Genomic DNA, 12,952 nt, shown 5'->3' on the forward strand with positions numbered 1-12,952 from the left:
AACCTTCCAAATCGCAGCTGTTAACCATTTCAGGAAACGTGCCTCTCTTTATTTCAAGCCCAGGTCCCAAGCAGAAAGATAACCGAAGAATGGGTAATAAAAGTTTAAGCCTGATAGCTGAGAGAGAAAAAAAAAGCCTTCGTACATAATCTCAAAGCAAGTATTTCAAAAAATATGCAAGGGAGAGGAGAAAACTCCTTGATCAGAAGATCCACACACTCAGCAGCAGAACACAAAGGCAACCAGCACAGCCAGGAAACTCTTCGCCAACTGTTCTCTCAAATACAAAGACCATTCAAAAAGTGTTGCTGAGCGTCCTTCAGATAAAAACCGAACTCAGTCCACCCCCATGCCTCTTCCGCATGCTGGTTAAGCATCCCTTGCCAGGCTAATTTGCTTTGTGTTGAATATTAGCACCCTGGCTCCCTCTCCCCCACCTCCTTCAGGAGAGCCTGGGCTCAGATAGGAAGAGCTGCCTGCAGCTGAAGTGAATGCACTACCCCATCATGAAAGCTGATCCTGCTGATCTCATCACAGAGGGCTACTAATCCAATGACCAGGGAATTCAGAACAGATGGTGACGCCCCTTCCTTCCCCCTCTCAGTACATCACCACACACTCTAAACACCCACCAGTACAAACTCACCAAGCCGAGTCCACCAACCGGCTAAAAGGGTAATATATCTCTGCTTACTTACTATTGCACAAACTGCATTTCCTGACAAGCTTTTCTTGTTCCCTGGAGCTTACCAGGAACCTTTGCTGTTTACTGAGTCCACATCAGCATTTTTTAACCCCTTCTGTCTTGTAACACATGTGTGGTCACTTCAGCAGTCAGGTTTCCATTGGACATGTGCCTATTTAAACTGCATGCAAGCAGTTTGCTCGCTCTGATGGGGGCAGGGAGAGCAAACCGTGCTGAAGAATAAGGGGTTGAGAAGCCCATAGTGCTCTGTCTTGTATGCTTGGCGCTGAGAGAGCAGAGGGGCAGTGTTGCTGCTAGCAAGAAATCTTAAAGGCGTGGCAGAAGAATGTACCCCCTCCCCGAGCTGTATATTAACATTATGAGACCAAATCAAATGAACAACAAGCATAAATATTTGTATATATACATATATATATCAATACTCAAAATATATCTAAAGAACAGCAGCACCATAAAACTAGAGTAAGTCCCAGATACATTGGGAACAATATATAAAAGTTATACATTTGGCTTAGAAAATCCCAGGTAATAACTAATTTCTCCAAGTCTGAACCAAAGATATCATTTATACCTATTGCAACCTACACATACAGATAACTGACCTGCCATACCTCTCCCATGTGCATGGCAGCCAAGGATAACAAGGAATTATGCCGCCTTGCCTGCACCCCCCCCCCCCCTCCCCATACACATGCGCACATGGCTCCCCAGCTATCGTGGAAGCAATGAGAATTGCCGGCTACATCATTGCTGTGCAACGGGAGTGAAGGGGCCAATTGGGCAGGGCCGCCGACAGCCGGGCCTGGGGCAGGACTGGACCGCTGCATGCGTATACCCCCCACCTGGCACGCCGCTGACGTGCCCCCACTTCCCACACTCGGGCTGTCGCCCCCAAACCTTTCTGTCTGCTCCCTTGACCTGTCCTCTCCTGCACTGCTCCTGTCCATGCCAGGAGTCGGGACCCGGATGATTACATTAATGTTGATATAGCATAAATGCATCATGCGGATCCTGGTTGGCATGCAGGTGAAGGGGAGGACAGACCCGGAAGCAGGCAGGAAGAAGCTTGCCGGCACCGGGCCTGAACACGGGACCCCCTTAGAGGCTGGGCCCGGGGAATTTTTTCCCCCACCCCCTCTCAGCATCCTTGCCAACAGGACAGGCAACAGCCATTAAAGGCAGCCCCCACAAGGCATGGAGCCCTCTTCAGCATGCATTTACATGTTGCAGCATCCTCTGTATCATGCAGCAGTAGCAGTGGATCTTTGGCCTGAAGAGAACAGCCCTCAGCTGATATTTCCCTCCCCCCCCCCTCACGCAGAAGATCAAGACCACGTGGAGGATTTACTATGTTGGAAGCCTTTGTAATACGGAGAGGAGCAGCTAAAACTAGAAAGCCATGAGGACTCAAAGCTTTTAAAGGGTTACTATACCTATGCAGCAGCTATCAGGAGACATAATAAATAAATAAACCCAGGAGTCTAAGTATACAGTGCTGCATGCTTTCAGCTTTCTTCTGTCCAACTCTTGGCTTAGTTGAAAGAGGCTGGATTTTAACTATTTCTGTGGCATCCGTTTTCCTATGAAGATCTACCCTGCAGCCCCCCCCCCCCCCCCGCAGCATAGCACCACCCACTCGAAAGAAGCACAAAGGCATGGATTTTCATCATCTGGGAACAGACAGAAGCAAGTGACCGTACATCAGAGAAGACCTAGCAGTGGATGGCCATGTAGTGGCAGACATCTATGCAGTGAGTGTTAGTGGCCATCGTTGTAACCAGAAGCCAGTAGTTGACTCCCAGATTGGTGTCAGCACACCCCAGTTCATTTGTACAGAATTCTGGATGCAGAGAACAGAAGACATGGCCAGCTCTGGAAAGGCGATCAGCCAGCCCAGCCACCACCCCTAGACCCAGCCGACAGGACCCTCAGAAGGGAGTGAAATGTTACCAGCACTAAAGGATCAGAGCGGATCAGAGAACCGCAAAAACAGGATGGAGGTAACAGGGCAGTTGCAAAGAGCCAGCTGCCAGGCCATTAGTAGCCACAGACAAAGCCCAACACAAGGAAAGAGGAAACCTGTCACCAAGCCTGAGACCAACCCCATGAAACCAAAAGACACCGGGAGCAAGGTTTGCAAAAAGAAGAAGACTGCAGGCAAACCCACAACAGCAGTGGAAGCAGCAGTCATGCCAAAGTGGAGAACACAGGATAGGAGACCCAAGCGGAGAAGGACTACAGCAGGAAACTCCTCCACCCCACCCACCCCCAGGACAAAACAGTTTCTTCGCCCATCAGAAAAACTCCCAAATCAGATAGCCCCAGTGGCCAGCTCAGAGTGGCATTAGACAGCTATGGTTGAGGTTCCCCCCAGCCAAGGGAGGCTCTGCAGAACTACACTGCTTTCGGCACCGTCATAGGGGGTCCCCTGGCAACAAGGACCCTATCTCTATGCAGCTTGGACTTACAACCCACACTACTATTCTCATCCCTTAACTATCCTCCCCATTTTCCTTCCATACCAAGCAATACAGCCACTGTCAGGATCACTCGTTGTATCCTCACCACTCCTTCACAGTCTCTTCCTTCTCAGCATTGTACAACCATCCACTCCCAGGGTTAAAGGTCTGCAATCAGTGTCTCAGGAAAACAGGAGATTCACTAGAAGTGCTTTATTATCTCCTTAATACATCTACTCTTCTTTAAGTCTTCCAGTCCTTCCCCTCTACCCCGGTATAGTCCAACTTTCAACAGAGTACAGCTTAGCACTGCTTTCAATACAGTTCAACTTAACAGCAATATGGTCTAAATCACTTTCTCACTCTTAGACCTAATGACCCACCTCCCTCATTTGTCAGCACAAATCCTCCGACATCCACCCACCAGGTCAATCCACCAAGTCTTCATTCACTCTCTCATGTTCAGTTCATAACTCACTTTAAGAGCCCTCCACCACTACTTCCATTTCCTCCTCATTCTCTCCTTCTTCACCTTCTCTAGTTCCATTCTCTCCTCCTCTTCCTCTCGATCTAGGGGCTCCTCCCCTCCCACATCTGATTCCATTTCCCAATCAACCCCCAGCTCCTCCCTTTCTTGCATAGACTCCTCTCCCTTCACCTGATCCCTCTGCTGTTGCTGCACTGCCTTCTGGGCCTTGTAGTTTCTTAGTTCCTAGTTTCTCTGATGTTGCACTGCCTTTTGGGCTTTGTAGTTTTAGTTCTGAATTTCTCTGGTGCTGCACTGCCTTCTGGGCTTTGTAGTTTCTTTGCTCCTCACATACCCCTCCCCCCCCCCCAGTCAAACGATTGCTAGTCCGTTTGTTTTTTCCTTCTTTTCCCACCGGACTAGCAATCCTAGACAGAACATCTACATGCTGCATTAAGTTCCCTGCTTGATGTTCCACCCAAAATTGAAATGGTTGCAACGCCAAATACCACCTCATTAATCTAGCATTATGGTTCTTCATCTGACCCAGCCACTTTAAGGGGGCATGATCAGTAACCAGCTTAAAGGGACGCCCCTCAAGATAGAACTCACAAGCTTGTATCGCCCACTTAATTGCTAGGCACTCTCTCTCGATCGTGGCATACCGAGTTTCATGAGGGAGAAGCTTCCTGCTCAAATACATAATCGGGTGTTCCTCTCCCTCATGCACTTGCGATAACACCGCCCCTAATCCTACTCCAGATGCATCTGTATGTAATACAAACGACTTCTCAAAGTCCACTGCTTTAAGCAGAGGCTCCTGGCATAATGCAGACCTTAACCCAGCAAATACCCTTTCTGAGTCCTCCTGCCACCGAAGCTGATGCGGCCTATTCTCCTTCAACATATCCATCAAGGGGGCAGCTCGGGATGCGAAGTGAGGTATAAATCTTCTGTAATAACCTATTAATCCCAAAAAACTTCTTAGCATTTTTTTTATTTGTAGGAAGGGGAAACTCCTGAATACTCTTCACTTTATCCCACAAAGGCTTAACCTGTCCATTTCTTACCTGATAGCCCAAGTATTTTACCTCTCGCTGTGCAAAATGGCATTTCTGGGGGTTAAATGTGAGACCTGCTTCCCGAAAAGATTGCAATACCCCCCTAACCTGAGCTACATGAGTCTCCCAATCTGTACTATGAATGATTATGAAATATGGTTAAATACAAAGTTACCTTTTCCTTTTGGAGTGCTGAAGGGGTCCTCAGGGCTGCAGAGATGGGATTTTTAGGAGCAGGAGTTGTTTGTGACCAACACTGATGGATGGATGGCTGGCTGGCTGTGAATGAAGGAGAGGCAGAGAGCATTACTGGTAATGGCAGGTTTTGCACATGCTCAGTAAGGTTCTGAAGCTCAGAGTAGGCCTGAAATCGGGGCCTGGACAGGGCCTTGGGGGGGGATTAATTAATTAAACTATTTTTGGGTAGTAAGGGCATTTGGGGGTCCTGTTTGGGGGAATTAGGGGGATCTGGCAAAAAATAATATTGTTTTTAAATTGTCTTTAGAGAGATACGCAGTTATATCATCCAAATATGCAGCAGCGTATTCCTGGTGTGATCTCAAAACTCTGTCCAGAAGGCGCTGGCAAGAAGCCGCAGCTGAATTTAAGCCAAATGGCATTCGCTTGCATTGAAACAACCCAAGCAGGGTACAAAAAGCTGTTTTAGGCCGAGCCTCTCTCGCTAGAGGAATTTGCCAGTACCCCTTTGTTAAGTTAAGAGTAGACAAGAACTGTGCTGAACCTAGCCTATCAAATCCTCAATACGGGGCATAGGATAATCATCTGGCACAGAAAGCGCATTAACTTGCCTTAAATCAATACAAAAACGCCAGGCTCCGTCTCTCCTAGGCACTAACACCACAGGACTTGCCCACGGACTAATGAATTCCTCGATCACCCCCAAAGTCAGCATTTCCTGCACTTGTTTAACTATCTCCTGCTGTTTACCCGGGGATAACCTATAGGGCCGCTGACGAACCACCCTCCCTTTCTCCATCACAATTTCATGCATGATTAAGTGCGTCTCCCCTGGACAAGCTGTAAGAACATCCTGAAACTCCAACAACAGAGCTTGCATCTGTGCCATTTGCGGATCCTCTAAGCTGTCTCCCTCTGTCACTTTCCTAGGAATAAAAAACTTTGATATCTGAGGTCCTAAGTCCTCCTCGGGTTCCTCCTCCCCTTTTGCCCAATAGGCTCTCCTTTCCTGCCAAGGCTTGAGCAAGTTCACATGATAGGTCTGAGGCTTCCCTTGCTCATTCCATACCTCATAAGTGACTGGGCCCAACCGTTTCCTCACCGTACAGGGTCCCTTCCATTTACTTAAAAATTTATGTGGATTATCCGGAACCCTAACCACCACCTTATCCCTTCCTGAAATACTCTGACCTGCGCTCCCCGATCATAATGAATCTTCTGATAACTTTGGGCTTTCTCCAGATTATCTCGGGAATAAGTGCCTAACCTCTGTAACCGACCTTTCAAATCATGAAGATATTCTACTACCGTTTTATCCTCCCTTTCCTAGGGTTACCATTTGTCCGGATTTCCCCGGACATGTCCTCTTTTTGAGGGCATGTCCGGGGCGTCCGGCGGATTTTGCCCGCACACACGTTTGTCCGGATTTCTGGACAAACGTGGGCGCAGGCGTGCGTGCAATCGTCGCCGTGGGTCTGGTCTCATCTCCCCTCCCCTACCATGTTCCCTGGTGGCCTAGTGACGTCTTCGGGGCAGGAAAGAGCCCCCTCTTTCCTGCCCGGAGCGCTGCCTCCCTTGTCCATCATCCTTCTCGGTCTCGGCTGGGGATTCAAAATGGCCACTGAGAGTTGAAGTCTCGCGAGGCCGCTTCAACTCTCGGTGGCCATTTTGAATCCCAGCCGAGACCGAGGAGGATCAGGCAAGGGCAGGCAGCGCTCCGGGCAGGAAAGAGGGGGCTCTTTCCTGCCCCGAAGACGTCACTAGACCACCAAGGCTAGATAGTGAGGGGGGGTATGTGACGGGAGGGGGTGCGCGGGGGGGTATGTGATGGGGGGCGCGGGGGTATGTGACTGGGGGCGGGGGAGGGGACTATGTGACAGGGAGGGGAATAGGGGGCGGAATGAGGACCCGAAATGGGCGTGGCATGGCGAGGTATGGGCATGATGTGGGCGGGGCAGAGGGCGTGACATGTGTCCTCTTTTTCAGAGGACACAAAATGGTAACCCTACCCTTTCCGGTGGTACCCATTGTTCCCGGAGAATATCCAACACCTTTCTCGGAGCTCGCCCATACAATAATTCAAAGGGGGATACTCCTAGGGAGGCCTGCACACATTCTTTAGATACATACAACGCAAAAGGCAAAAGTTGATCCCAGTTTTCATAGTGTGATTCAAACCCCTTCCTTAACAACATCTTCAAAGTTTTGTTGAACCTCTCCACTAAGCCATTGGTTTGAGGGTGATAGGCTGAAGTACAAATGTGTTTAATACCAAAGGGTGCGAGAAAGAAAATTGGTTCCCCTATCAGTTAACACCTCCCTAGGAAAGCCGACCTCACAAAAAATCCGAATCAGCTCCGCAGCAATAACCTTGGCCGAGATATTTCGCAAGGGTATGGCCCAGGAAAAAGGGGTAGCCACATCCACAATCACTAGAATATAAGAAAATCCTCTTTTGGACTTAATCAGGGGACCAATAATATCCATTGCCAATCTCCCACATGGATTCTCAATTCGGGGAAGAGGGTGCAATGGGGCAGGACCTGGCCCTTTCTCTGCCAGTTTCTGACATACCGCACAGGACTTACAGTATTCCTCTACCTCTTTGTATACTCCAGGCCAGTAAAACCGACCTAGTAACTGTCTCACTGTATTCTGGACCCCTTTATGTCCTCCCAGAGGATGGTCATGCGCTAACTGTATCACCAAATTCCGGAATCCCCTAGGTACAATAAGTTGTTTAATCTCATCCTCACTGCCCTAAACAGTAAACCATTCTCTATCACAAACTTGGGCCCCTGTATGCCCCTCCCCCCCAGGCTCCCTCGCCCATTCCCAAGCATATTTCAATGTGAGATCTGACTCCTGTTCCCTGATAAAATAAGGGAACCTGCTCAACAACTCCTCAGGATCCTCAGGAAACTCCCCTACTTGCTCAATCTCTTTCATTGTCTGAGCCCTGCGCCTCTGCATTAATATTTTTAACTGCCCAGACTCCCGAGTCTTCCCAGGTACCCCTAGAACCTCCACATGAAAAGGAAAAATATGCGATAAGTTTTGCTCTACCTTTTCTCGCTCTTTTCCCTGCCCCCGAGTAACGACCAACCCTTCCTTTTCCCTGAAACAGTGTGCATATGAGGGCCAATCCCTCCCCAAAATTAGCTCCTGAGGTAGCCGGGGTAATATTGCCACCCATACCCAGTGTGACCCTAAAGGAACTTTTATACTAACCCTCTTAAGGGGATATGTAGTGTGGTCCCGTGGACACACTGAATGCTGACCTCCTGGATCCTATTACCATTACATACTCCCCTCTTTCCCTTTATTCTTTCCCACAGGGGCCGAGACAGCATGGTCTGATCAGCACCTGAATCTAGCAGAGCATTGACCCAAACCCCACATATCTCCACTTCTTGCCTCAATTGCTTCACCACCGGCCCCTGGGAGTAAGAGGTGATCCCTAATTTCGCAAAACAGTCCTTCCTCAGATGTCCTTTCCTTCCACACCTGTAACACATTCTCTCCTCATTCATGGAAGGTCTGGCCCCTGTTACCCTTGCCACCTTCTCTCCCATTCGCCCCCCTCTCCCTTCACACCGCTGGGCCTCCAGGAAGCATTCCATGCTTTTAATGGCCTCCTCAAGCGACGCACACCCCTTCTTTATCAAATCCACCTAAAACATTTCAGGTAGTGCCTCCAAAAATTGTTCTAGTACAAGCTCTTGCATTACCTGATTCATAGATCTCTTTTCAGGCTCTAACCACTTTCCTGCTAAATGCAAGAGCTTTTAAGCCAAAGCCCGGGGTGTTTCACTCTCCACCCAGCGTAATTCTCTGAATCGTCTCCTATCTGTCTGTCGGCTCACACCATACCTGTCAAGAATAGCTTCTTTCAATTTGGTATAGTCCGCCACTTCCAGTGTAGGCAAAGCCCTAAAGGCGGCCAAAGCCTCACCTGACAGCGCAGGGGCTAATCGAATTGCCCATTGTTCCTGGGGCCATCCTGCAGCCTCCACCACCCTTTCAAATGCCCCTAAAATCCTCAATATTGTCCGACTCAGTCAGCTTACCCTACGGCAGCCAGTTCACTCCTGGAGGTCCTCCTACTCCAACCACTCCTTCTGCTCAATCCACTCTTCCATCCGACCCCATTCCCAGCAACCGCCCTCCACCTCGAAGCAACTCCTGGAATAAGTCCAAGAGAGGCTGCTGCTGAGCCCGGGAAGCAGCCAACGACTCTTCCATAAGCTGATGAGCTAGTTCCTGCTGCTGCTGCTGAAATTGATGCGTCATAAACGCAAACAGTTCTTTGGGATCCATCCTGTCCACTGGATTCACGGCACCTGGAAAAAGAAAGAAAAACAACCACCCAAGTGCGGTTTCTCACAAAGTCTTTTTATTTTTTTTAGTTGTGTAAACCGTTCTGATTTGCAATGCAATAAGTGACGGTATAGTAAACAAATAAATAAACGATAATGCACAGGAACTGTGCTTCCCCGATTACTGTATCCTCCCTCGCCTCCTCCCTAGGCACCCTTTACCTGGGTAAGCGAGTAATGCGCCTTTGTCAGCGTTGGCCCCCTCGCTGGGCTTCAGGAACCTTCAGGCCTCCACCTCACTCTGGCTCTCCGTCCGGACTGGACTCTGGAACTACTCCCACTCTCCTCTGGGACTCGACCGCTCTCACTATCTCCACACTGGAGACCTCCTCGGGAGACTGACGCCTTTTCCGCTCAGGACCTTTCTCTGTTCAACACCATGGGCTCAAAGGGGATCCCACCACTGCCACCATATTATGTCAGGATCACTCGCTGTATCCTCACCACTCCTTCACAGTCTCTTCCTTCTCAGCATTGCACACCATCCACTCCCAGGGTGGGATTTGGGATCAGACAGTTGCTCTATTTTATTAGCATTATCATTTTTAATCCCTACCCGGCACCCACTATGATGCTCTGCCCGGGACGCCCGGAGTTCAGATGCTGTGACCAAGATGCCACATGGCCTGCTGCCGATCTGCAAGTTCCTCCACCGGATCCCGATCTAACGTCCTCCGCCGAATCACTCACTGCGATGGGACCCCTCAGCATGCGTGATATCTCTGGCGCTCCGACCACACGGGGACCGGATCTGAAGAAGCGCCCCGCCTGCACCCTACTCCCGTGGGGCCGAGGGCACTTGGCAGCCGTTCGGCGCACGAGTCCGCACTCACGGAGTGCTCACTGGGGACGGTCTGGGTCGCTTCATGGTTGGCGCAGTCTCCGTGCTGCAGACAGGTGCCCGGACGCCAGAAGTGGACGTCCGGGCTCCGTCCAGAGGTTTTTAAACCCCTTTTACTCTCCACCCTTACCAGCGGGGTGCCCCTGGGCAGCGGGAACTTGGCCACCGCGCCCCACTCGCACCCCGCTGGCATTGGCGCGCATGCCCGTCGGGGCACGGCGCCATGTTATAGTCGGTTCCGTGCACCCGTGGGGGCACTGCACCTTGCTTTTCTTTGATCTGACACCAGATAGGCTTGTTGGCAGTTTGCAGGATTATGGACAATTGTGAGGGGGTAGCACTTGGGAGTGGGGATAACAGAACCGAGAGGAAGTTTGACATGAGAATTAACTGCTATGTTTCACTATGTTAAGTTTTTATGTTACAGCTGCTGAAACTTTTTTCCCCTCCATAGAAATGCACAGGCCATTTCTGAGGGGGGGGGGAGGGGGGAGAACTTATTGGAACCCTGGATTATTTCTCCATTTTCAAATTTCAGGTGACGTTTTACTGTTTTTTACCCACATATCAAGTTTCATCCTATTCTGTTAAATCTTCTATGCTGTAGGCAGCTGGAATTCCTGCTCCCACAGAAATGCATTGGGCTATTTTAGGGGGGGGGGGGGGGAGGAATTACTTCTCTGGAACCCCTAGTTCAATTTTGCCCATTTTTAAACTTTTTACTGGTTTTTCAATACACCAATTTCAGCCCATTCCAGTATATTTTTGTAAAATTAATTTTGCCTCCAAAACAGACTGACATTCGCAATCACTTTTGAATATTTATTTCAAACTTTGATTATGTTGGAAAAGAATTTAATTTAAAAAATACATACTTATTAAACCCATCCCATATCATCAGCGAACAGTACTAAAAAAAAAAAACAACAATGACAGTCTCCACCGGAGAGGTCTTGAGTTCTTACACTACTATCATTTAATTTCAGTGCATCATTCGTGGGCAGTTAACATGGCTCACAAACAGAAGCCTGGTTAAAATCCAAATAAAACTTCATTACCAGCTCTGCCAAACAGACAATGAAGAAGTTGTAAAAACACACACACACACACACACACACACACACCACAACAACAAAAAGTTACTCTCCAGTGAAGACGAGCTTACCTCACATTCATCATTACCTGTTTGCCACACACAAGCTAAAAGTAAGGAGGATATATTAAAAAGAGAAAATATGTAATTGCAGACCTATAAATCGGAACTGCTCACACTGAGCACGTTACAAAAATGTTTAATTAACTCACATAGAATTTTAAAGGTGCCTCCTGAAAGTCTAAGAACTACTTTCTTTTTTATCCGTATGGTAACGGTACCAGATTGCTTGTTAGAACTACAACAGATCATATTGCTTATACAAATATTTAGAATCCATGCAATGTACATTTATCTGAAAACCCCCCCAAGATTATTCAGTTTTCTAAAAGTGCTTATGCCCCCCCAAAATATGAAACTTACCATAAAAACAATGCAAATTACGCAGATCTGTGAGACTACCTATCAGGAAATCCGGGAAAATAAAAACTAGGAAGCAAGATATCTGGAACTGATATTTCTTCAAGTTATGTTCTCAATGGAGCCAAAACTAACCTTCCAAATCGCAGCTGTTAACCATTTCAGGAAACGTGCCTCTCTTTATTTCAAGCCCAGGTCCCAAGCAGAAAGATAACCGAAGAATGGGTAATAAAAGTTTAAGCCTGATAGCTGAGAGAAAAAAAAAAAGCCTTCGTATAGAATCTCAAAGCAAGTATTTCAAAAAATATGCAAGGGAGAGGAGAAAACTCTTTGATCAGAAGACCCACACGATCGCTCACAGCAGAACACAAAGGCAGCCAGCACAGCCAGGGAACTCTTCGCCAACTGTTCTCTCAAATACAAAGACCATTCAAAAAGTGTCGTTGAGCGTCCTTCACATAAAACTGAACTCTCAGTCCACCCCCATGCCTCTTCCGAATGGGGGTTAAGCATCCCTTGCCGGGCTAATTTGCTTTGTGTTGAATACTAGCACCCTGGCTCCCTCTCCCCCCACCTCCTTCAGGAGAGCCTCAGCTCAGATAGGAAGAGCTGCCTGCAGCTGAAGTGAATGCACTACCCCATCATGAAAGCTGATCCTGCTGATCTCATCACTGAGGGCTACTAATCCAATGACCAGGGAATTCAGAACAGATGGTGACGCCCCTTCCTTCCCCCTCAGTACATCACCATTACCACACACTCTAAACACCCACCAGTATAAACTCACCAAGCCGAGTCCACCAACCGGCTAAAAAGGGTAATATATCTCTGCTTACTATTGCACAAACTGCAGCATTTCCTGACAAGCTTTTCTTGCTCCCTGGAGCTTACCAGGAACCTTTGCTGTTTACTGAGTCAACGTCTGCATTATTTAACCCCTTCTGTCACGTAACACATGTGTGGTCACTTCAGCAGTCAGGTTTCCATTGGACATGTGCCTATTTAAACTGCGTGCAAGCAGTTTGCTCGCTCTGATGGGGGCAGGGAGAGCAAACCGTGCTGAAGAATAAGGGGTTGAGAAGCCCATAGTGCTCTGTCTTGTATGCTTGGCGCTGAGAGAGCAGAGGGGCAGTGTTGCTGCTAGCAAGAAATCTTAAAGGCGTGGCAGAAGAATGTACCCCCTCCCCGAGCTGTATATTAACATTATGAGACCAAATCAAAATGAACAACAGGCATAAAATATTTGTATATATACATATATATTATATCAATACTCAAAATATATTTAAAGAACAGCAGCACCATAAAACTTGAGTAAGCCCCCCGGAT

At 48.3% G+C, this 12,952-nt stretch overlaps 1 protein-coding gene across 8 annotated transcripts in view; it reads right to left on the reverse strand.

The window, feature by feature from the left end:
• The window catches only part of SPSB4 (splA/ryanodine receptor domain and SOCS box containing 4), a 226,757-nt gene extending 214,488 nt beyond the window's left edge, over nt 1-12,269 (reverse strand). For 2 of the 8 annotated variants that reach the window (XM_030216656.1, XM_030216664.1), the window contains exon 1: nt 4,868-4,966. The gene's annotated coding sequence lies outside the window, so the exon portion shown is untranslated. The other 6 variants (XM_030216659.1, XM_030216662.1, XM_030216661.1 and 3 more) reach the window with 6 other exon arrangements.
• Nucleotides 12,270-12,952: the final 683 nt, after the last annotated feature.

The sequence above is a fragment of the Microcaecilia unicolor genome, chromosome 10 (genome assembly GCF_901765095.1).
Source record: "Microcaecilia unicolor chromosome 10, aMicUni1.1, whole genome shotgun sequence".
NCBI lineage: Eukaryota > Metazoa > Chordata > Amphibia > Gymnophiona > Siphonopidae > Microcaecilia > Microcaecilia unicolor.